Here is a 23,048-nt window from a genome sequence, read left to right on the forward strand (position 1 = left end):
AAGGATATTTTTGTTTTTATTTGTATTCCAGAATCTCTCACAGTGTCTTGATATCTGGTGAATGCATAAGAAATGCTTATTTCCTTTACACTGATTATCCCCATGCTTGGAGTGCTTGCCTTCCTGACTTCTACCTCTCAGAATCCCTGGCTTCTTTTAATACTCAGCTCAAATGCTGCTTCCTCCAGATAATTTCCCCCTGCCATCTTCCCAACTACTAGTGCCTTCCCTTCTAAGGTTACCTTCCATCATTTCCTCCACTGATATGTATACTTATGTGTGTGTGTATATATATGTGTGTGTGTGTGTGTGTGTGTGTGTATACACACACATATATATACACACACATACACATATATACAAATATACACACACACATATATACACACAAACTATATATACACACACATACATACATATATATAAGTAAAATATGTTGTCAGCTCCATTAAAATGTAAGTTCCTTGCTCTCTGTAAGATGATAAGTAGTTATCTATCTAAAACCATCAAGCATTACCTATAATGGGGATTAACTAGAAGCCTTTCTGATAAGATCAGGAGTGAAGCAAGGATGCCTATTGTCACTGCCATTATTCAATATTTTTCTGGAAAAACTAGCTATAGCAATGAGACAAGAAAAAGAAATTGAAGGAATTAGAATAAGCAATGAGGAAATAAAACTATCACTCTGCAGACAATATGATGGTATACTTAAAGAATCCTAGAGAATCAACTAAAAAACTAATTGAAATAACAGTTTCAGCAAAGTTTCAGGATATAAGATAAATCCACATAAGTCATCAGTGTTTCTGTATATTACCAACAAAGTCCAATAAGAAGAGACAGAAAGAGAAATTTCATTTAAAATAACTTCAGGCAATACAAAATACTTGGGAGTCTACCTGCCAATATAAACCCAGGAACTATATGAACACAATTACAACATATTTTTTACATAAATAAAGTCAGATACAAACAACTGGAGAAATATTAATTGCTCATGGGTAAGCTGAGGCAACATAACAAAAATGATAATTCTAACTAAATTAAATTTCTTATTCAGTGTCATACCAATCAAATTACCAAAAAAAATTTTTAGAGCTAGAAAAAATAGTAACAAAATTTATCTGGAAGAACAAAAGGTAAAAAATACCAAGGGAATCAGCAAACAAAAATGTGAAGGAAAGTGGCTTAACAGTACCAGATCTCAAACTACATTGTTGTTCAGTTGTTTTTCAGTCTGTCTGATTCTTTGTGACCCCATTTGGGGTTTTCTTGGCAGAGACACTGTAGTGGTCTGCCATTCCCTTCAAACTATATTACAAAGCAGTAATCATCAAAACAATCTGGTACTGGCTAAGAATTAGAGTGGTAGATCAGTGCAATAGATTAGGTACACAATACACAGGAGTAAATGCTCATAGTAATCTGGTGTTTGAAATACCCAAAGATCCAACATGTTGTAACAAGAAATCACTATTTGACAAAAATTGCTAGGAAAAGTAGAAAACAGTTTGTCATAAAATAGGTATAGACCAACATCTCACTGTATACCAAGATAAGATCAAAATGGGTACATGATTTAGACATAAAGAGTGATATCATAAGCAAATCAGGGGACCATAGAATATGGATAAGGGAAGAATTTATGACTTTGTGGGATGTGAAATGGATAATTTTGATTACATCAAATTGAAAAGGTTTTGTACAAACAAAATGAATGCAGCCAACATAAGAAGGAAATTGGGGAAAATTTTTACGGCAAGTTTTTCTGATAAAAACTTAATTTCTCATATAGAGAACTGAGTCAAATTTATAAGAAAATGAGTCATTTCCCAATTGATAAGGTCAAAGGACATGAATAGGCAGTTTTCAGAAGAAATCAAAGCTATCTATAGTCATGAAAAATGCTCTAAATCACTATTGATTAGAGAAATGGAAATTTAAACTACTCTGAGTTACTGCCTCACAGTAGCCTATATGATTGGCTAATATGACAGAAAAGGAAAATGGCAAATGTTGGATGGGATGTGGGAAAATAGGGACATCAATGCACTATTGGTGGAGTTGTGAACTTATCCAACCATTCTGGAGAGCAATTTGGAACTATGCACAAAGGACTATAAAACTGTGCATACCCTTTGACCCAGCAATGCCACTACTAGGTCTATATCCCAAAGAGATTTAAAAAAAAGGAAAAGGACCTATATGTGCAAAAATATTTAGAGCAGCTCTTTTTGTGGTGGCAAAGAATTGAAAATTGAGCGAATGCCTATCAATTTGGAAATGTATGAACAAGTTGCAGTATACGATTGAGATGGAAATCTACTGTGCTATAAGAAATAGTGAATAGAATGCTTTCAGAAAAACCTGAGAAGGCTTATGGCAACTGATATAGAGTGAAATGAGCAGAACCAGAAGAACATTGTATGTGATAATAGCAATAACGTACAATGATCAACTGTGCATGACTCAGTTATTCTCAGCAGTACAAAGATCTGAGACAATTCTGAAGGATTTATGATGAAAAATGCTATCTACATTCAGAGAAAGAACTGATGGAGTTTGAATGAAGAGTGAAACATACTCTTTTTTTTTTCTTTTTAGGCAATTGGGGTTAAGTGACTTGTCCAGGGTCACACAGCTAGTAAGTGTTAAGAATTTGGTCTGAGGTCAAATTTGAACTCAGGTCCTCCTGACTTCAGGGCCTGTGCTCTATCCACTGCGCCACCTAGCTGCCCCCTGAAACATACTCTTAAAACTTGTGGTTTTAAAATTCTTGTGGTTTGTGTTTTTTTTTTTTTTTTTCTGGTTGTTTTGCGGTTTTGGTTTTTTTTGCAATATGACTAATAAGGAAATGTTTTGCCTGATTGCACATGTATAATCTTTATCCAAATGCTTGCCTTCTCAAGGAGGAAGGAGAGGGGATTATGGAACTCAAAAATTTTTAAAAATGAATAACAAAATTTTGTGTTTACATGTAATTGAGAAAAAATTGAAACTGTAAGCTCTTTTAGGGCAGAAACTATTTCTTGCTTTTCTTTATATTCTTTGTACTTAGTGCTTAACATAGTATATGATATATAGCTAGTGCTTAATAGTTGCTTCTTCTTGTTATTGAATTAAATTGTCAATCAATCAATGATCACTTATTATTCTATTCTTAAAGATGACCTAGGGGCTTAGATTCTTAAAATCCAGCCATGGCTCATTCATGTTTAGACTCCTTAAGAGTCTGCCCAATATGACAGATGTTCTAATAAACCTTGTCTTTGGCTGGAAAAAAAAAAAGATGACGTAGGAAAGGATATGCTATAACCTTCCCTAATAGTTTACTTTAGTATTATTTAGAATGATAGAATTTTATCTCCAGAAGGGAATGCCAAAAGTCATCTAGTGTAACCCCTTTTTTCCTACAGATGTAGAAACCAAGATTGATTATTTACACAAAGTTATACAACTTGATTAGTGCCAGAACTGTAATAGGACCCCTAGGTCTAGTAACTTTCAGTCCACGGTGAATTCTTTGTCATGTAAATGATTAGATGAGAAAAAGTACTCAAAATGAGGTTACCTTTTTTAAAAATCCTAGAAATAGAATTATTACACAATAGTTACAACAAATAAAAGAGGTGGTTATTTTCTCTTAGAGACTGATCCTTAAGCATCTTTAACTTTATTGAAGTAATAACATGTCAGCTTTCACCTGAGTCTTTGTCTTTAGCCCATGTCCTAAAGGGGAGCTGCTCTTCATTCATCTATAGAGCGTAAAATTAACTCAGAGTTTTTACTAATTTTTGACCGATTGTCTCTACAGGTGAAGGGAGGGGTGCAATGATATTGCTGATTATTATGTGTCTAGATTTGTATTCCCAGGCTCTCTATCTAGCACCTTTTTATAAACATTTTGTTTAACTTAGAGAGGAAAACAAATAGTTATTCTTGGCAGTGTTCATAAAGCAAAAGTCAGACACAGCAGGGGACAACTCAGAGGTTATACTGACCTGAAACAGGAACTGTATAGAGGGTATCCAGCATTGAACTTTAACACTGTTCAAAATCCAGGTCTTCCTTGCTTGTTATTCAAAGCAAACATTGCAGACCTTAGCTGGAGTTCAGGAAAACAGTAAAATGAGATATCGCTTATGTCTGTGGACCTGAAGTACTTGCTTTTACTTTTAGATTGACATTCAGTTTGCCCTCGCTTTTTGATTTCAAGATAGAGGCAGCTAGATGGTAAAATTGTGCTGGACCAGAAGTGAAGAAGACCTGAGTCAAAATAGGCCTCAGACACATAATAGCTATGTGACCCTGGGCAAGTCACTGGGTGTTTGTGTGCCTCACCTTCTTCATCTGAAAAATGGACATAATAATAGCACCTACCTCCCAGGGTTAGTGTGAGGATAAAATGAGATATTTGAAAAGCACTTTTTATTCCTTAAGGTGCTATATAAGTGCAAACTAATAATAAGAGTGGGGTAGCTAGGTGGAGCAGTGGATAGAGCATTATACTTGGAGTCAGGAAAACCTAAGTTCAAATGTGGCCTCAGATATTTATTAGCTGTGTGACCCTGAGCAAATCACTTAACCCAGTGTGCCTCAATTTTCTCATCTGTAAAATGAGCTGGAGAAAGAAATGGCAAACCACTCCACTATCCTTGCCAAGAAAAACCCAAATGGGGTCATGAAGAGTCAGAGAGAGGGCAGTAGATTTCAAGGACCACTGTAGCTTGATTCTAGTAGAGACCACAGGTAGAAATTTGTTCTCTATTTTCTCTGCATGACTCTGCCATATTGTTTTTTTTCCTTCCCTTAATAAATTAGCATAATCACGATTGGTGGAAATTGTGATTAGTGAGAACTGAAAAGGCCTATTATATGGTGGTCTAACTTTTTAACACAACTTGGAGCTGGAATACATACGACCTCCTAAGCTAAACAGGTGTAGACTTTTGTACTCAAATCAGCATTCATTTTACCATTAATCCTTTAGCAATTTTCCACTTTTCTATGAATTCTTAGGGTTGTTCTTTTCTTTTCTCTTTTTTTTGGAAGTTCACATGAGGTTTACAATATAATACAAATTTGGAATACAAATTCCTCAATGAGGCAGACAGGTCATCCAATATATGCACAATAAATTATTCTGGATGCTATGCAATGTCACTGAAAAATCTCTAGCAGAAACTGCAACAAGTAAAAATTTACATTGCAACCAATCTCTGCTTGTCTACCCTGCACATCTCTTGTCCATGCTCAGCCAGAAGTTCAGAAGAGAAGTCCAGAACGTACCAGAAACCTTTCTCACTTTCTTGCAAAATCTCAAGAGTCCTGGGAGATACCCTGGCTGTTCACCTGTCATCCTTCATTCTTGCCACATCAAGTAAAAATGATATGTGTAAAGTGTATAAATACAAGGAAAAGTAATGAGCTTTTCAGGGAAGGGTAGAATCCTTTATTCGTTCTTCTCTTTCTAAATCTGAATTCATTTTTATAGTGCACGTCCCTCACTAATATCTTGAAAAGTCAGTTTGAATTTCATCCTAAAATTCTGTCCTTTATTCTTCATTGTTCTGCTTATTAAATTTTTCAAGAAAGAAGAAACCACTCTAGTAAAATGGTATTTTTCAGCAAATGAAATAAATATACATAAAGCTGTCTGTAAATCTTAAAGCACTATCTGAATATTGTCTATTATTAATTTACATTCATTCTGACTCATTAGGCATCCATAAATCAGATTATCACCAAAATAAACTCTAGTCTGTTCATTCAGCAAGCAGTTATTAAATACAGTTATTTCTACCATGACGCTTGTTTTAAAGACATGACTTTGTGCCAATATGATTAATATATTGGGGAACAGTTTGAGCATACCAAGAATTTCCAGTTTGCTTACATGTGATTTCCTCCTCAAGAAACAGTGAGAATACAGAAAACTGTACCACTTTGCAATAACTCACAAGCTGCAAGTCATCCTATGCTGCCTGTCCTAGACACCCTCTCATCTCTAGCTGTCAACTTTGCCAGTCTAGAGCCCCCTGGGCATTAGATCCAGGCCTGCAGGCTATACGGCAGCCTGTATGTAGTATTTAAGTATTTCTTAAGCATGATATATATATATAGATAGATAGATAGATAGATACATATATTTATTAGGTTCATATCTCTTTTTTTAATGCATCACTGATGAAGTTGTTAAGTCTTATTCACCTAATACCATTTCCTCCATAAGCCTGGGGGCCTTTATTGTGCAATTTTTGGGGGAATACATGTGTCACGTTTTAGTAGAACTAACTGGACTGTGCTAGGCACCGGACATACTGAGACAAAAACAAAACAGTCCCTGCCCTTAAGGGGCTTCCATTCTATTACAGTGGGAACACAGATAAGTAATTATAAAATATGTCTAAGGTAAATAAAATTATTGGTGAGTAGTGATTGTAAGCTCCTTCATAGCAAGGGGTGTCTTTTGTCTCTTTTTGTATTCCCAGTGCTTAGCACAGTGCCTGGCATGTACACCTATGTGTTATGTCCTTAATAGATATGTATTGTTTGATTGATAGTAGAGATAGTAGCAACTGGAAGGATGAGGATAGGCCTTATGTATGTACACTTGAGTTTAGCATTGAAGGAAGCTAGCGATTCTGCATGGTGGAAGTGAGGAAGGAAAGCAATCCAGGCCTGTTTAATGAGGCAACCTGTGCCAAAGCTCAAGATGTCATTTTGGAAGTTTAGTAAATGTGTCAAGTTTGACTGGGATGTAGAGTGCACAAAGGACAGTAATATACAAGAAGCCTGAAAATAAATATTGGAATCAGATTGTGAAGGTTTTTGAATGGCAAAGGGAGGAGTTTGTATTTTATCCTAAATAAGCTTTTTCACTGACACCCCCCACCCCAGCTACCTAGGAAAGCAGATGACCATGTTTTCAATAGTAAAATTCTACTAGTGTTGCTATATTGCAAAGGCATGGAATTCCAGTCTCTCAAAAACTAAAGATGAGTGTCACATAAAGAACAAAGGAAAGGTGCATGGTGGGAATGAGCACGCTACAACATATAACCAACAGGGGACTCTGAAGAGGAACCAGAATAAAAGATAATATCAAGAAATTGTGTGGCAGGAAGGGTCATGTGGCAAGAATGAAGGATGACAGGTGAACAGCCAGGGTACCTCCCAGGACTCTTGAGATTTTGCAAGAAAGTGAGAAAGGTTTCTGGTACGTTCTGGACTTCTCTTCCAAACTTCTGGCTGAGCATGGACAAGAGATGTACAGGATGGACAAGCAGAGATTGGTTGCAATGTGCATAATTAGAAGGAACACCTGAAAAATAAGACACAGATTCATTTGAGTATTTTATAAAACAAAAGTACTGTGGGATTTTTCTCCCTTTATGTTTTAGGTCATGGAGGTGGCATGGAATGATAGAATCAGGAAGACCTGTGTTCAAATTCTGTCTCTAATAATACTAACTAGCTTTGTAACATTGAACAAGTTACCTTACTGACAACTCTAGTGATTAAGTGGGCCGTCATGTGTATTGCAAAACATCTCCATGCTGATAAAATTGCATATATACAGAGCTTCCTTCCCTTCATATTTCTGACAGCTACTTTCATGTTCTTTGGGTTGTAATTCATTCAGTAGTATATGAAGGTGCAAAGTGTCCTGTGTTTTTTTCTCCCTTAGTTTTGATTGGCTTTGGATGGAATATATAAGGCTGTGAGCTGGAGAAAATAATAAAAATCATATTAGATCTATAAAGGCTGAAGAGGTAAATGAGCATAGTGCTACTTTATCTAAATAAAATGGGCTGCTGTGTTTGAAATGTTTCTCAAAACTCCACCTGAAGCTGCAAAATGGCTGCCTGTATGTTTTATTTAATACATTTCAGATAAAATATATCTTTAGTCTAAGCCCATATGTGAATGTAGTTTATATTCCAAATTTTTTGGCTGGAAAACAATAAGGAATTTAAGGAACATGCTAAGTAAACATAATTATGATGGTTGATTTCTTTTGGTGGGTAAAGGGTTCTGATTTCCTTCAAAAATCTATTCTTTAGGTTTTAAATGAACTAGACTCTATTCAAGAAAATGGCTTTTGGTTCTGGCTTCATGTTGTTGTTTCATAATTTTTCAATCATGCCCAACTCCTTGTGACCCCATATGGGGTTTTCTTTGAAAGGATACTGGAGTGGTTTGCTATTTCCTTCTCCAGCTTATTTTACAGATGAGGAAACTGAGGCAAATAGGGTTAAGTGACTTGCCCAGGGTCACATAGCTAGTAAGTGTCTGAGGTCACATTTGAACTCACGAAGATGAGTCTTCCTGACTCCAAGGCCAGTGCTCTATCCCCTTCTCCATCTGGCCACAATCAGCCAGGAAGAGATAGGACAATGAGTCCACATAACAGAGGGAATGTGATAAAGTAAAAAGAAGACTGACTGGATTTGGAGTCAGAGGACCTAAGTTCAAATTCTGACCAAGCCCCTTTAATATCTGTACAAATCTTAACCTCCTTATCTGTAAAGCAAGGGGGTTGACCTAAATGATGGTAGGCACAATGCTTGTTTTAAGTAGACAGAGTTAGTTTCCCTTTAAGAGGCCAGGGAAGCTGTCCTTGGGATTTGTTTGGCTTGGGGAACTAGAGATTCAAAGATTGGGTTGGTTGCTTCTTTTTCCCCTTCCTTCATATCTACTCCTACCCCAATTCAAAAGGCTCAGCCTCTTGGGAATTGGTACTCTGGAGGTTTTAGGGGAATTCCTACTGCCTTTCAGAAACTCTTTCCTGATCCAGTGGTTCTGATCCTTGTGGTAAACATAGAGGTGGAGGGGAGAAGCATTTGAATTTAAATTCAATTAAGAGTTATAACCTTTTTAATCTAATCCAAAAAGTTGTTTTATTGTATTTTATGGTGCACCAGTGCCTCATTAAGTGCTAACCATGGACTATATTGAGTTAGGCCCAATCCAGACCAACTTCTAAGGTCCCTTCAAGATCCATGTAGGATAGAGTCTGGAAGGTGCCATTGTTTTAGACAGGCAACTAGTTAAGACCAGGGAGGTCAGCTAAAGTAGAGAGAAGCAAGCATATAATCTAGGTCTTAGGAAAGCAGGGTACTGAGTCTCATAAGTCAGAGGGTTAGCAAGAGTTACACATTTGAGCAGGACTGATAGACATGCTATCAGATGCTCTCTAGCCTTTTTATACTGTGCACTGTACATATAGGTTCATAAATGATAATTGTATCTATAAAGAAGGCTATGGATAAAGCTTGCTCCTGATTGGAAGAGGGTAAGGAGGCTTCACTAGTTTGAATGATGTTGGTTTACTAATTTGTAGAATGTAGTTATTCTAGGAGGCCATCAGGGTGAAACAAAAGTAATTCATCTCTTGAAAGATGTGCTGCTGTGCTACAGTTTTTATTTTCTTTTGCTCCTATCAATAAGGGGATGGGGGGTGGCAAGGCTGTGGACCAGTTAGTTACCTCTCTGTGGCAGTGAGTTCATCGACCATCTTTAAGCCCCCCACCCTTCAAGCCTAAGACTGACTTTTTTTTATAAAATCATATGGTGTTAGACCTAGAAAGCACCATAGAGACATTTAGGGGCATTATGTCAGAGTTGCCAATTAGAGATAGGATAAATCCAGAAGATCTGCTGTGACAATTGGAATTTCTTTTCAAGACTCAGATCACCTTAAATGACTGGAGGATCTCCTCGGTGCATAGCCTGTAGCCTGAAGGGTGTCCTTCAGAAAGCTGTAGTCCTCATATCTACTTAGTTTCTAACCTGAAGCATTTGAAGCCCCTTAAAGTTTCAGGACTACTTTGATTTCTGGGTTGAAAAGTAGTTGGAGAATAACATAGCCCAATGGTAAAGGGTTTAAATTCAATCATCTTCTTTCTTCATGAGGTCTACTTGTTATAGAATTTTTCTTCTTTTGTCAGTGGAGTTGCGTGCTTTTTGGAGAGATGAGAAATGCAATATAAAGAGGGCATTCATTCATTTAACAAGTGTTTATTGAGTGCTTTCAGCTGTCCCAGGTGGGGCCTATAAGCTACAGGGCCATCAATCTTTTCACGAAATGTTGGTGACCCTAAGCTTTCTCCCCTCCCCCTGCCCCCAGCTTTCTAGGAAAAGGAAAATAAAGTAACTGGAATCATGCCCTTTCTCCAATTTATTATTTTTTAAAAGTTTTATTGATGCCATTTTTTAGACATTTCTCCCAGTACACTCCTCCACTGTAGAGCCTTCCCTTGTAAAATGAAAAGCAGTCAAGCAATACAGTGACACATTGACCATGTCTGATAGTGTGTTATGTTACACACATGTCCTCTCACCTCTCTGTTCAGCAAACCCATTTTAGTATTAAAGGCAAATCTTTGATAGGAGTTTGCCATCAAATCTGTTAGAGTTGGAAGACTTTCTAGAGGCTACTCCCTTAACCATTAATTTATACGTTATCATCTCCTCCCACGTGTTGGCTAGAATACCATGTAGCTATTTCACTAGCTAATCATGTTGGCAAGCTGAAAGATGGTACCTGGATAGAGTGCTAGGCCTGGAGTCAGGAAGACCTGAATTCAAATCCATCCTAAGACACTTACTAGGTACATGACCATGGGCAAGTCACTTAACCTCAGTTTGCTTCAGTTTCCTCATCTGTGAAATGGGAATAATAATAGGCCTTACCTCCCAGAGCTGAGGATAAAATGAGATAATAATTGTAAAGGCAAGTGCTTGGCACATATTAGGTTCTATATACATGCTTATTCCCTCCTTCCCCCTTCCCTCTAATTAATTAAATTAGCTGCACTCCAGTTAATTATCAAAGTCCACTGAGTTCTGTTTCATTGTGTAACTAACTCATGGTTATACTTAAAAAAAAAAAAAAAGCTAGTTTGATATCAATCCACTTCGTGTGTGTGTGTGTGTGTATGTATGTGTGTGTGTGTGTGTGTGTGTGTGTGTGTGTGTGTTTGGAATTCTCCCATGGAAAAGTAAAGGAAGGAAGCTGAGGGAGGATGGGCCGATTGCATCCTGTACCCTTTGCAGGGGAGTGGCCACAGCTGGCTGAGCTGAAGGGACATAACACAATTCTCTTTTTTACTTAGGATGCCTAAACACAGATAAGCTTTCATTTAAGCAGGGAAAGGTTGTCAGGGTTTTCTCCCAAGTGGGCAGAACTCTCCTGATCAGTTAGTATTTCACTAGCACCCTGTTTAAATGCTACATTACTGGACACTTTTCATAAGGGAAAGAGAAGCAGCAGGAGCGTCTGAGAAGCAGATAGAGGAAAGGATCAGCTTTGAATTACTTCTCTCGCTCTGCATAGAACTATCTCTCCTGGGACATAACTCAAGGGATCACTCCCTTGAATGTTGTGAAGATAGGCCCATTGTTTAGCAAAAGAGAATGAATGCTCGGAGAATGGCTTATTTTTCTTATTTGCCGCTTCATGAATCTGGTCTGAAGTGATGGATGCACTTAGATCTAGAAAAGGCAGAACCCCTCTGGGATAACAGGAGGTAAGATTTCTCTGTGCAGTGACATATGCTCCATTCTTGCCAGGTTTGCTTTGTGATAAGCCAGGTATTAGGGGTTATTTACAGTTCTTTCTGTCATCCTTTCTGCAGTGTGCTTGCAAATGTTCCGTTCTCCCACAGCATGGCTAGGGAAAGTGAATAGTACTGTGCCTTAATCTCTCAACAGAGTAGATTCTGGCTAGACTTTCAGCAAGTCAAAGTTTTTCAAATATGTGTCCCAGCCTATCATTGCAAATCTCTGCAGTAGCTATGTTGTGTAAAGGGGATCATCTGAATAAGAATGTAAAAGGATGCTGTCTTTCTTCCTGACTGCTGTAGTAAATGGTATTGGATTAAGAATCTGAATAGACTTCATGACTACATACACTTGGAATCATCAGTGATGTTTTTGATGAATTGGGAAGCTTTATTCTCAGAACATTTTACCAATGATATAAAAATACAAAGCGTTTCTACCTAAAGCTCAAGTAGACAGATATGCATAGTGAAACATTCTAGGCATTGGTCTTCTGATTTGAGAGAAGAATCAATTCAAAAAATTTTAGTTTAAGAACAGAAACCTAAATACTGAAAGAGTTGGAATAATGTGTAGACCATAAACTTTAATAGGGGGTCTAGGGAATGGACCTGTGTGGCAAAGTGAATAGAGCACTGGACCTGAAGTCAGCAAGGCCTGAGATGAAGAACGACTTCAGACACTCACTAGCCTGGGCAAGTCACTTGATCGCTTTCTGCCTCAACTTCCTCATCTGTAAAATGGGAGTAATAACAGCATCTACCTCCTAAAGTTGTGAAGATCAAATGATCTATTTGTGAAACACTTTGCAAACCTAAAAACAACACACAAATGCTAATGCTACTGCTGCTGCTGATAATGATAACGATAGTGATGTCATTAATATAGGGAATTCCCAGGTGAGGAAACTGCTTCTACCATACTTGTGCCTCCTCTGCAACTTTATCGAATCTCTGAGAAAGAGCACTGACAGGATTAGTAACTTGCCTAGGGACACACGCTGTTAGTGAATGTGTCAGAGGTGGACCTTGAGCTCTGGTCTACTTCTGCAGGGGCTCACTAGTCCTTAGTTCCTACAAAAATACACAGTTTCTGCCTAATATAGACAGACATAGTGAAACACATTCTAAGTGCTATTATTTTGACTTGATGAGAGAGTTGATTTCTTTCATTTTAAACTTAAGAACAGAACCCCGAACTTAATGGAGTGGGGTGACTTGTAGACCATACAAACTTTAAGAGAGGACATTTAAAATCGGTGATAGATTTTATTATTTTCCTCTCCTAGAGATCCCAGTTATTTGATGGTTTAGTATCTGATTAGGTTTGTTAAAAATATAAATAAAATATATGTCCTTAAAATACTTGTGGATAGCCAATCCTTTTGACAATTTAAGGACATCGTTTTAATGATGGTTTTAAAGATTCTGAGGTACAAGACTCAGGAGTAATTTGGAAGTAAGGATGGTTCTAGGGCAGGCCCTAACCTTTAGCTTCTGGGGAAAAAAGCATTGTTTTCTCATTAAAATTCTTAACTATCTTCTGGCAATGTCCATATTACAATATCTAGGAACAACACAAAATTTTAAAGGTTAGATTTAATAACAAATAAATGATAATTAATTTGTTTCAGGTGAACAGTCAAATAAGTCAGCCTAAGAAATATTGAAATTGGCTCCAAGGAGCACTTAACAGTAATTGTAGATTGATACCAGATGTGTTGGAGTGACTGACTATTGGGTCATCAGGGAAGTGAGTGAAGTCTAAATAGGGTATGGACAGGAATAAGGGATTCCTCACAGAACAAAAGGGCATGGGGTCAAGGGAGTAGTAGTGATTATAAATCATAAAAATAAGCTCAGGAAAAGTAAGGAAATACAGAGGATAATTTTAGTATCCAAGATTTTGGAGCAAATATATTTCTGGGTGAGTTCTTAACTGTACTAGTTGCTGGTAGGTGGATGGAATGGAGGCAGAGGTCAAGAAACTATTTAGGGTATTAGGTCACTAAAATTTATGTTTAAGGTGAAGAGAATGATGGCAGGGGTGGAAAAGAAAGGAAAAAGACTAAGCCAGGTACTAAAGAAATTCAGGCAATAGAGCCAGAAGGTGGAGAAATGTTCTGAAGGACACTATACAACAATTAGGAAGGTAGGAATAGGGTGGAAATTTTTTGTGGTCTGAACTTCAGAGGAAAGGATGAGATTTTTCAGTACTATGTTAAATCATTAAGAATAGGGACTGTTTTCTCTTTTGTAGTTTAAGCCTGATGCCTTGCATATAGTAGGCACTTAATAGATATTTATTAGATTGAATTACCAATTTGAAAGTTTTGCCTTCATCTCCAAATAAAGCAAGCCTTTAATAGATCCCAATCCTAACTCCCAGGGATAACTTAATGAAAAGAACTAACAAAATACACATTCCTATATTGTATGTTATATGTCATAATTACGTAATTAAATAAAGCTCATTACCCATTCAAGCACATGGAAGCCCTTCTTGAGAAGGGCTATGTAAGAGTAACATTAACCTTCCCAAAGGATTGGAAAATAATCTAGGAACTTCACCCAATATTGAAAATTGAGCCTGTTTACAGAGTGTATTTAGCAGTGTTTACTTGTTGCTAACTGTGAAAAGGGAAATAATGGAAAGTATTTAATTAAAATCTCATTGTAGGTCTTTGGCACTTTTCATAGTGCTAGTTGCTAAGGAATCTACCGTTGATTGTATGTCCCTAGGGGCTTGGTTTTGTAACTTAGGGGAATGGGTAGCACCTTTCTAAGTAAGCCATGACCCCTTATGGAGCCCCTGGTTAAATGATGACTCAGGTAAGTTTGACCTCTGTTGAACCCATTATGTCATATAAATACTTTTAGTGACCTGTTCAAAAATTCTGCAGCATTAACCTTATTTACCCTGTAAGCTCCCAGCTGGTTTATAGCAAAACAGGTTGTCATATGTGTTACATGTCTAAAAACTTAATAAAGATACTGGGCCATTTGGTGAATAAAAGAAAGCAGAGTGTTAAAAAATCAAATTAACAATTTAAAAAAAAATTCAGACTAACAGCAAAATTGAAGAAAATGACATATATTATACACACATTATATATATACATATATATGTATATGTGTATTTAAAGGGATAACAAAGAAATGAAATTAGGAAATCAAGGTATTTGGACATTTAAAAAAAAGCAAAACAATGGTCCCAGTGGGGAACGAGTAGATTAGTTGTTGTGTTTGTGATTGTCATCATTAAGATTTTTTTTTTAGGCAATTGGGGTTAAGTGACTTGCCCAGGGTCACACAGCTAGTAAGTGTCAAGTGTTTGGTCTGAGGCCAGATTTGAACCTAGGTCCTCCTGACTTCAGGGCTGGTGCTCTATCCACTGCACCACCTAACTGTCCCCCATCATTAAGATTTTAAGTGACTCTGTACTAAGAGTTATGCAGAGAAGAATCATACAGGTTTATGTTTCAAGTAAGACAATGCATATTTAGAACAATATATATGAAGGTATACTAGAAGCAGTCTTAGAGTCTGGAAGTCCTAAGCAAGTCACCTAACCTTTCAATGCCCAAAGCAGTGCCCTACAACAATCAAATCATAGGTCCAATATTCAAAATATTAATAATAACAGTAAAACTCATATAGATGGTTAAAGAGGTTAAGGATACCAATTGTATAAAAAGTGTTATGTTCAAGATAAGGGTAAAAGGTTCTTAGATCTGACAAATTTTGATTTAAATTCAGAAAAAAAAAGAGTTGAGGAAAATCATTTTTTTTTGTATTACTTCAGGAAAATTTCATGAAGAAGACAGAATTCTTGGAGTTAAAGGAAGGAAGGCCAGGGGCAGATGGACAGGTGGAAAAAGGAAAAGTTTGTGGTAACTTACAGTGGGCATTCCAGGAATATGGTATAACTTGGAAGAAGGTTTAAAGGAGGATGGTCAGACAAAGAGGGTGTTGGAATTGTTTCATGGCCGTCTCCGGGCTGTCAAAGTAATTTCCCTTAAATGCTAATCACCCATGTGACTCCCCTACTCAACCAATTCGAGGGCTTCCTGTTGTGTCTAGGACAAAATATAAACTCTTCTGTTTAGCTTTGAAGGCCTGGCCCCAAACTGTCTTTTAGCCTCATTGGAGATTCTGATGACTGTGCGGCTTGTTGGGTAGCCCCAGAGCTAGAAGGCTTGTTTTGGGCCTGGAATATCTTGACTTGTAGAACATTTTGCTTTGTTAATCACTTCCATGACTGCAATTTTGGTTTTCCTAACATATTGGACCTGTATTTCTTCAAATTTTTCTTTAGCCTAAGTTACTGACATCTCCTCCCTCCTCCTTTTCCCCACCTTTTTTTCTTCAAATGAAAGTTTCCTTTACCCTTTGGCCACAGAGAGAAGTATGTTCTGTAAAGTCAGAACTAATGGGTGGAAGAGGTTTGAAGAATCACAGAATTTTAGAGTATTTCTTCCTAAAGGCATCATTTTGGGTCTTGAGTAATGCTTCTTGGTAAACTACAACCTCTGGCAATACTCGACCCTTTAAATACACTTTCAATGCATATTTTTCTGGAAATATATGCCTCATTATGAATGCTACTTTAAAAATTCTGTTTGCCTGAAGGGAAAACATAGAAGGGAGAAAACAAGCAAAGCAAGAGAAAAAAATTATGAGATAGCACTAATGTGTGTGTCCGAAGGATCCTGGAAATTTTTAAGCTAAAGTTGTGTAAAAGGAATGCAATCAATGCCAGCTCCTTTATTGCTAATCTAGAATTAGGCCCAATGCAGGTGCTCTGTTTTGCTCTCCCAATATATTCTATTATATATATTTAGCCTTGGTAAGTATAATGTGGGCTCCTGGTTTTTGTAATTCTGTGCAAGTAATATTTTTTTTCAATTGGAAGAATTTATCAATAGATTTCTTCTGAGACATTATTCTATACCAGGGGGAAATGTCTATTTAGCAAGAAAAAAAAATGTCCTGAAAAAGACTCTCTTCTGGCTATGACTATCTATGATTATGATTTTTAACCAGTGGATATCTCGTCTGGGAAAGACTGGAACACAGTGTTCTCTGTTTTTATTATGAAATCCTTTTGTTAGCTAAGATAGGACTTGTTTAAGAAAAATGTGCTTAAATTTTGCCTGAAATTAGTCATATGATAAAGTAGGCAAGGTTTCACATAGTTTGCCTAATCCTGGCTTCAGTACCTTCTCTATTCTAAGTCAATCTGGCAGTATGTTTTCTAGAAATGGGGGAAAAAAGATGTCCAAATACCTAGGCCCTCTACAGGTAGCTTTGACTGCTGCGTGTCCGATGCTTAAGGTAAAATTAGCACCCAAAGCGTGGAACTTGCAAAGAGGCAAAGTCAGGCTTGATATAAGGAAAAAGTTAATGGTTTGGACAAAGTAGGTTTCCCCATTTTTGGAGGTCTTCAAACAAAAATATGTTGTAGAGAAGATGCTTTTTTAGATCTGGGTTCAAGTAGATGGCTATTGTAGGCCATCCAACTACGAAATCATACTCTGGTGTGTGTGTGTGTAGTACTGAGAGGAGACAGAATTTGGGGAGACTTTTTAAAATCATTACGCTTGAGTTATGTAATTTTAACATCCTGAATACTTTCATACTTTTTTTTTAAGCAAAAGAATCCAGTAGTCCTAACTCTTTATCTTAACAATCCTATAGAATTTTTAGTCCTTTTTTGCCGCTGAAGAAGTGCCAACTCAGATAAAGAAATGAGTTTCCACTAACACTGGGCACACGTTTTATGACTTTTAACATCAGAACCTACTATGCTCATCTCCTCAAATACTTACTTGTTTACCATGCCTTACACTCATCTATTGAAACCAGAAGATGAGGGAAAGGAGACATTGAGTAGACACAAGGGAGAATATATACCGAGATGTTCAGGGCCACAGCAGTCCTGTGGAAGTCTAGCTCCTTTTAGGGATACCATGAGGTTGGGAGGAAAAAGGGGAGCAGGAGCAGGTAGAGGAGAAAGGTACCTGATGCCATGTGTGGCCATGAGTACACAGGTGCAGTTGGCAATCCTGCTTCTAGGGTTGTGCTTAAGTTGCTGAGCCCAGTGGCTTTTAAGTCATGTGCTTTGTAATAGGAAGGTACCTATTTCTCAGCTGTTCTTGAGGCTCAGAGGAGCTTATCTGAAAAATAATATCCTTGCCACTCCCCTATCACCATATTATTGAAAAAGAGCTGTGTATGCTGTGGAATATAACCAAAAACTATTTCTACACACCCAAAGTGAGTCTGAGTTTTATTTAATTATTCAATAGATAGGAACCATTTTTTGAAACCAACTTACTCATAAGAAGAAAGGTTTAAATTCACAAAATAATTGTATACTTTATCTTTTTCCTCTGGATAAGCAAGGGAGAGCTCAACAGAAGGAGAAAAAACTAAGAGTGAAATTTTGGGTACAACATATCCAGACACAGACAGAATATTAAAATTGATCAGTTATCTTTTGGGGTTTAGCCTTCCTTACCATCTTTCTATTTTCCACTATGCTTATTTTCTCTCTCATCCCACCCACATTTTTTTAAAAGATATGGTCTGTAAAATATTTTAGTTATTCCAACACTTCAAGGAGCTATAATTTTATTGGTGTTTAGTGTTTCCTCTTTCTCTAATACGGATTGTAACCTTGACTATGAGTTTTTTCAGAATAGGGACTAGTTTTTGTCTTTCTTTGTATCTCCAGAACTTACCATGGTGTCTGGAGCATAGCAATTACTTAATAAATGTTTCTTGACTATTGGGATTGAGATAAGATTGGTACTATTAGATTTGGGATAAGAATTAGACCTGTAATTTCATTTATAAAGGGAATTTCCAAATGAAGAGACTTCTACCAAGACAGGTCAATGCTTTTTTTTCCCTCTGTAGCCTATACTGTAATCTCAGAATGCTACTTAGAACATTGAGGTTAAATGACTTGCCCAGATCCACATGGCCAATAGTCAATAGTCAAGACTATTGACTATTCAATTCAGTAGATTCAATAAAGTTTTTTTGAGTTTTTCTTGATATGTTTTTTTGTTGCATCACCTACATTTGTTAGTTACATCCTACCCATATAACATGTTAACCAAGTCTGGCATTATATGCATTTCATATAAAACAGAAACAGAAACAAACATAAAAGTCTTAGCCCTTATGTAACTTACACCTTACTGGAAAAGCTTACATTTTTTAACTTGATTTTTTAACTTGTTTTCCTGAGGCGCCTTGGCATTTCCAAAGATTTTGTCATGTGTAGCCAGGTTGCTATCTCTCTGTCTGTCTTTCTGTCTGTCCCTCTCAGTCTCTTGGTCTCTCAGTCTCTCTCTTTTTCCATTTATATCTGGATATAGACAGACATCTATATCTATAGGTATATACACATGTATATATATAGAAACACATATATGCATTTGTGTATATACCTGTATGTGCATATATGCACACATGTGTTTACGTGAATGCAGTTTCATATGTCTATCTGTGTGTGTACAAATGCATGTGTATTCCATTGATGAGCTTATTAGCAAAGACTTCCAATGTGGTAGGCCATACTAGAGCATGGGTGTTTTTCAGGCCCTGCTTTGCCAAAGTCATGGCTGGGTTCATACCATAATAAGACACTGGAGTAGGATTTTAGTGAAAGTGAATCCGAGAGCATTTTTTTTCTAAGTTTGAGATTAGAACTAGACCTGTGATTTCACTGATACAGGGAATTTCCAAATGAGGAGACTTTTACCAGGACAGGTCAACACTTTTTTTTTCCCTGTAGCCTATACTATAATCTCAGAGAACTGCTTAGAGCATGGAGGTTAAATGACTTGCCCAGATCCACATGGCCAGTAAAGGTCAGAGGCAGGATTTGAACCTAGGTCTTCTTTGTTGTGAGGCCAGCTCTCTGTCCACTCATACCAAGGCAGCCTCAGTTTTTTTTTTTACAAGAGAAAGATTGTGTGGCACTGATAGTAGTTGTTTAGCCCTTATGTTCTTTGTCTCCTTCCCTCTTCTGCTTCTTTCACTGCCTGTGGCTGTCCTCCACATCTTAGTTTCACAATATAATGTAAAGAGCACTAGATCTGAAGTAAGAAGGTGTGAGTTTTACTCCCAACTCTGTTACTTGTGGGAGCTTGAACAAGTAGCCTTCTGTATTTCCTCATTGGTAAAATGGGATTAGATGAGGTAATTTGTGAGGTCCTTTCCAGCTTTCCAGTCTGTGACCTTTCTTGAGGTGAGAGTTGGGTTTTGTGTGAATGCAGAGAGCATAGGTGCTAGAAGACAGAGTTGGGATGAATGTGGAATCCCATGCAGGAGAAGACCTGGGTTCAGATATTGTCTCTGATGCTCACAAGGCATGAAACCTCCTGAATCTGTTTCCTCATCTGTTGAAATCAGAAGCTGGAGGGAGACACTAGGCATGTTAAGGAGTTGGATTTGATGTCTTTTAAGGCCTCTCATTCTAAATTTATGATCATGTGTAAATTAATTAAGCCCTTCAATTTACAGATGGGAAAACTGAGGACACTGGATTTCCACAAATCAGAACACAGGATTTTTTTTTCCTAGAAGTTAAAAGAAAAAGAAAAATCTCAACCCCCAAACCATCTTGGTTGCCAATTTCAACCCAACTGTCAGGTTTTTATAAAGCTTTTCCACCTCTCTGCCTCCTACCCAGCAGCCAAAATATAAAAAGAGAGAAAAATAGCAAAAGGAGAGCGTTTGAGGGAAAAAACTTTTTTGTTACATTTATTTCCATATTTCTTATGTCTTTTTAGATAGCAATGACTTGTAACGTAGTGACCCTGTGTTTTATTCTGCACATTCTTTCATTTCATTAGGTATTTTTGTATGATTTTAAAAATCGTACTCCTTGGATGACTTTCACCAGAATTTGGGAGACTAACCAGATATCAATCACATTTTATGAAACTTTTTATACGTGTTCTTCCAGAGCTGTTGTAGGAACCCTTTTTTTTAATTCTAAAAATATAGTATGTGAGGAGTTGATAGAAGAGACTAGAAAAGTTAAAGGCAAAAAAACTGGAGGAGACAAAAAGCTTCTGCTCAAAGCCATATTTCCTGGGGGCACAGCCGTGTTCTTTATCATAAACTTGGACCTACCCTGCTTGTCTGGGTGTTCTTCTGCCTCTCTGTAGCTGTCCATGGCTCCCTACTGTGGCATCTTATTGATCAGCCCCTTCTCTCTTAATTGGCTCCTCCTGCCTCCCAGACTTGCCCAAGGTCACATAACTAGTAAATGTCAGAGGGAGGATTTCACCCCAGGTCTTCTGATTCCAGAGGGGGCTCTTTCCACTGTCCCGTGTTTCCTTCTATCAATATATCCACCATTTGGGATTTTAAAAGGCCATACCAATACCCTCTAGAACTGGTTATTTTCTTTAGAAATTTCACATCTACAATTCATGACATCCAAATGGCAGGAGTACCTTATTATTTGGATGATTTTAACCTTCCTCAGATCTATCATGATGAGCACAGTCTTTTTCATAGAAAAAGCCCATAAGTTTTTATGAGAATGTAATTATTTGTCAACTTATTGGTGATGACAGTGGGATAAACTTCAGTGTAAATGGAGCAAGAGCTAAACACATGAGGTGAAGTGTACTTTTTATCATCTCTATTGTTGTTGTCTTAATGTTTAACTTTGCTGCTTATTTTCTTGTGTCAAATTAAAGCTTGTTCAGAGCCCTTTCTTGGCACCTGAAGAGACGTTGTGGGGTTATGGAAAGAAAATGAGGACTGGTGAGGGGGAAAAAACCCCAACAAAGATTTATACTAATTTTACAAATGAGGAAACCAAAGCTTAGATTAAGTCATTGACCCTCCCCAACAAAGTTTGGGGTCATGGTCTTTAAGATCTTCCACAAACAGGCAGGAATTTAGCCTAGTCCTAGGGGCTGCTGTCAAATGAATTAAGGCCAAACAGCTATATGTCCTGGGGACCAGAAAAGAGCAACCAGTTTGGAGTCAGAGGACTTGTATTCAAATTTTACATCTGCCGCTATCTGTGTAAGGTTGGACAAGTTATTTAATCTCTTTGGGCCTCAGTTTCACCATTTATGAAATAAAGAGGACTTCAGAGGCAGTTAGGTAGGGCAGTAAATAGTACTGAACCAGGAATCAGGAGAATGTGAGTTCATATCATCCTCAGCATTTATTAGCTGTGTGACCCTAGGCAAGTCACTTCTCCTGTGCTAACTAATTTTCTTGATCTGCAAAATGGAAATAATAATAGCATCAACCCCCCCCCAGAGTTCTTATTAAAATCAAATGAGTTAATATTGTAAAGTCCTTTGAAAACTCAAAGGGTTATATAAATGTCAACGATTCTAAGATCCCTTCCCTCTGAAGCTGTGATCCTATTATTGTAAGAGCTCTGCTGCTGCTAACTGGGCACAATGTTACATGTAACACATGTCTCACGGGATTGCTCTGAAGATATACACACATAAATACACATATATATTATATATACACATATGTATATACAAATATATATGTAAACACATATGTATACACATGTGTCTATATAGACACACAAAAACATATATACAATTTTTTCCAGAAGAAAACTCCCTCTACCAATGCAGATCAACAATTGTTCAGTGACTTAAAGTCTGAGAAGTAGGAGAATACGTGACTTACCTAGGCTCAAACAGCTATCATGTATCACATCACAGGCAGGATTTGAACCTAACTAAGTCTTCCTGACTGTGAGCTTGTCTCTCCACTGTGTTCCATTGCCTCTCAGTATATTCCTGGTAAAACTATAAAATCCTATATAAATGCCAGTTCTGAAATTGCCTTTTCTTACTTTACCCCCAGCCCCTGCAAAGCTCTCTTATCAACTCTTCTAACAGCTGTAGTCAGTATTCCTTAACTTACTTGCATACCTTATCATTAAGGTACAATTGCAACTTATTTTGGTTAAACATCTACAAAACCAGCAGCTTTCCCCACCCCTGCTACAGCTAATAAGGAGCCCCTGGATTTTTTTTTTTTTAACAAGGAGGTGATACATTTTGGAAGCTCACTTTGATAGCTAATTGGAAGTTGGATTGGAATGGGGAGAGCCTTAAGGCAGGGAGACCAACCCGCAGGCTATTGCAACAGCTCAGGCATGAAGTGAAAAGGATCTGCACCAAGGTGGTAAAAGTGTCAGAGCAGACAAGGGGACATATCTGAGAGATGTTATGGAGGTAAAATCGACTAGACTTGGCAACAAATTGGATGTGGGGGGGAGTGAGAGAGAGAGAGGTGTTAGGGATGACATGTAGGTTGTGAACCTAGGGACTGGGAGGATGATGATAACCCCAACAGTAATAGGGAAATTAGGAAAGGGGAAGGGTTTGGGGGGAAAGATGAGTTCAGTTTTTGACACGTTGAGTTTCCAAAGAATTCTATGCCACATCCAATTTGAGA

The 23,048-nt window shown here is 37.5% G+C and overlaps 1 protein-coding gene across 4 annotated transcripts in view; it reads left to right on the forward strand.

Moving 5' to 3' along the window:
* Positions 1 to 23,048, forward strand: part of HECW2 (HECT, C2 and WW domain containing E3 ubiquitin protein ligase 2) — a 433,607-nt gene that overhangs the window by 227,187 nt on the left and 183,372 nt on the right. Inside the window, exon 1 of one of the 4 annotated variants that reach the window (XM_027865819.1) lies at positions 11,134 to 11,537. The exons of the other annotated variants lie outside the window; for them this stretch is intronic. The gene's annotated coding sequence lies outside the window, so the exon portion shown is untranslated. Of the gene's footprint in view, positions 1 to 11,133; positions 11,538 to 23,048 lie in introns of those variants that run through there. 4 annotated transcript variants of the gene reach the window in all.

Source organism: Vombatus ursinus, unplaced genomic scaffold (genome assembly GCF_900497805.2).
Source record: "Vombatus ursinus unplaced genomic scaffold, bare-nosed wombat genome assembly UNPS02014779.1, whole genome shotgun sequence".
Lineage (NCBI taxonomy): Eukaryota > Metazoa > Chordata > Mammalia > Diprotodontia > Vombatidae > Vombatus > Vombatus ursinus.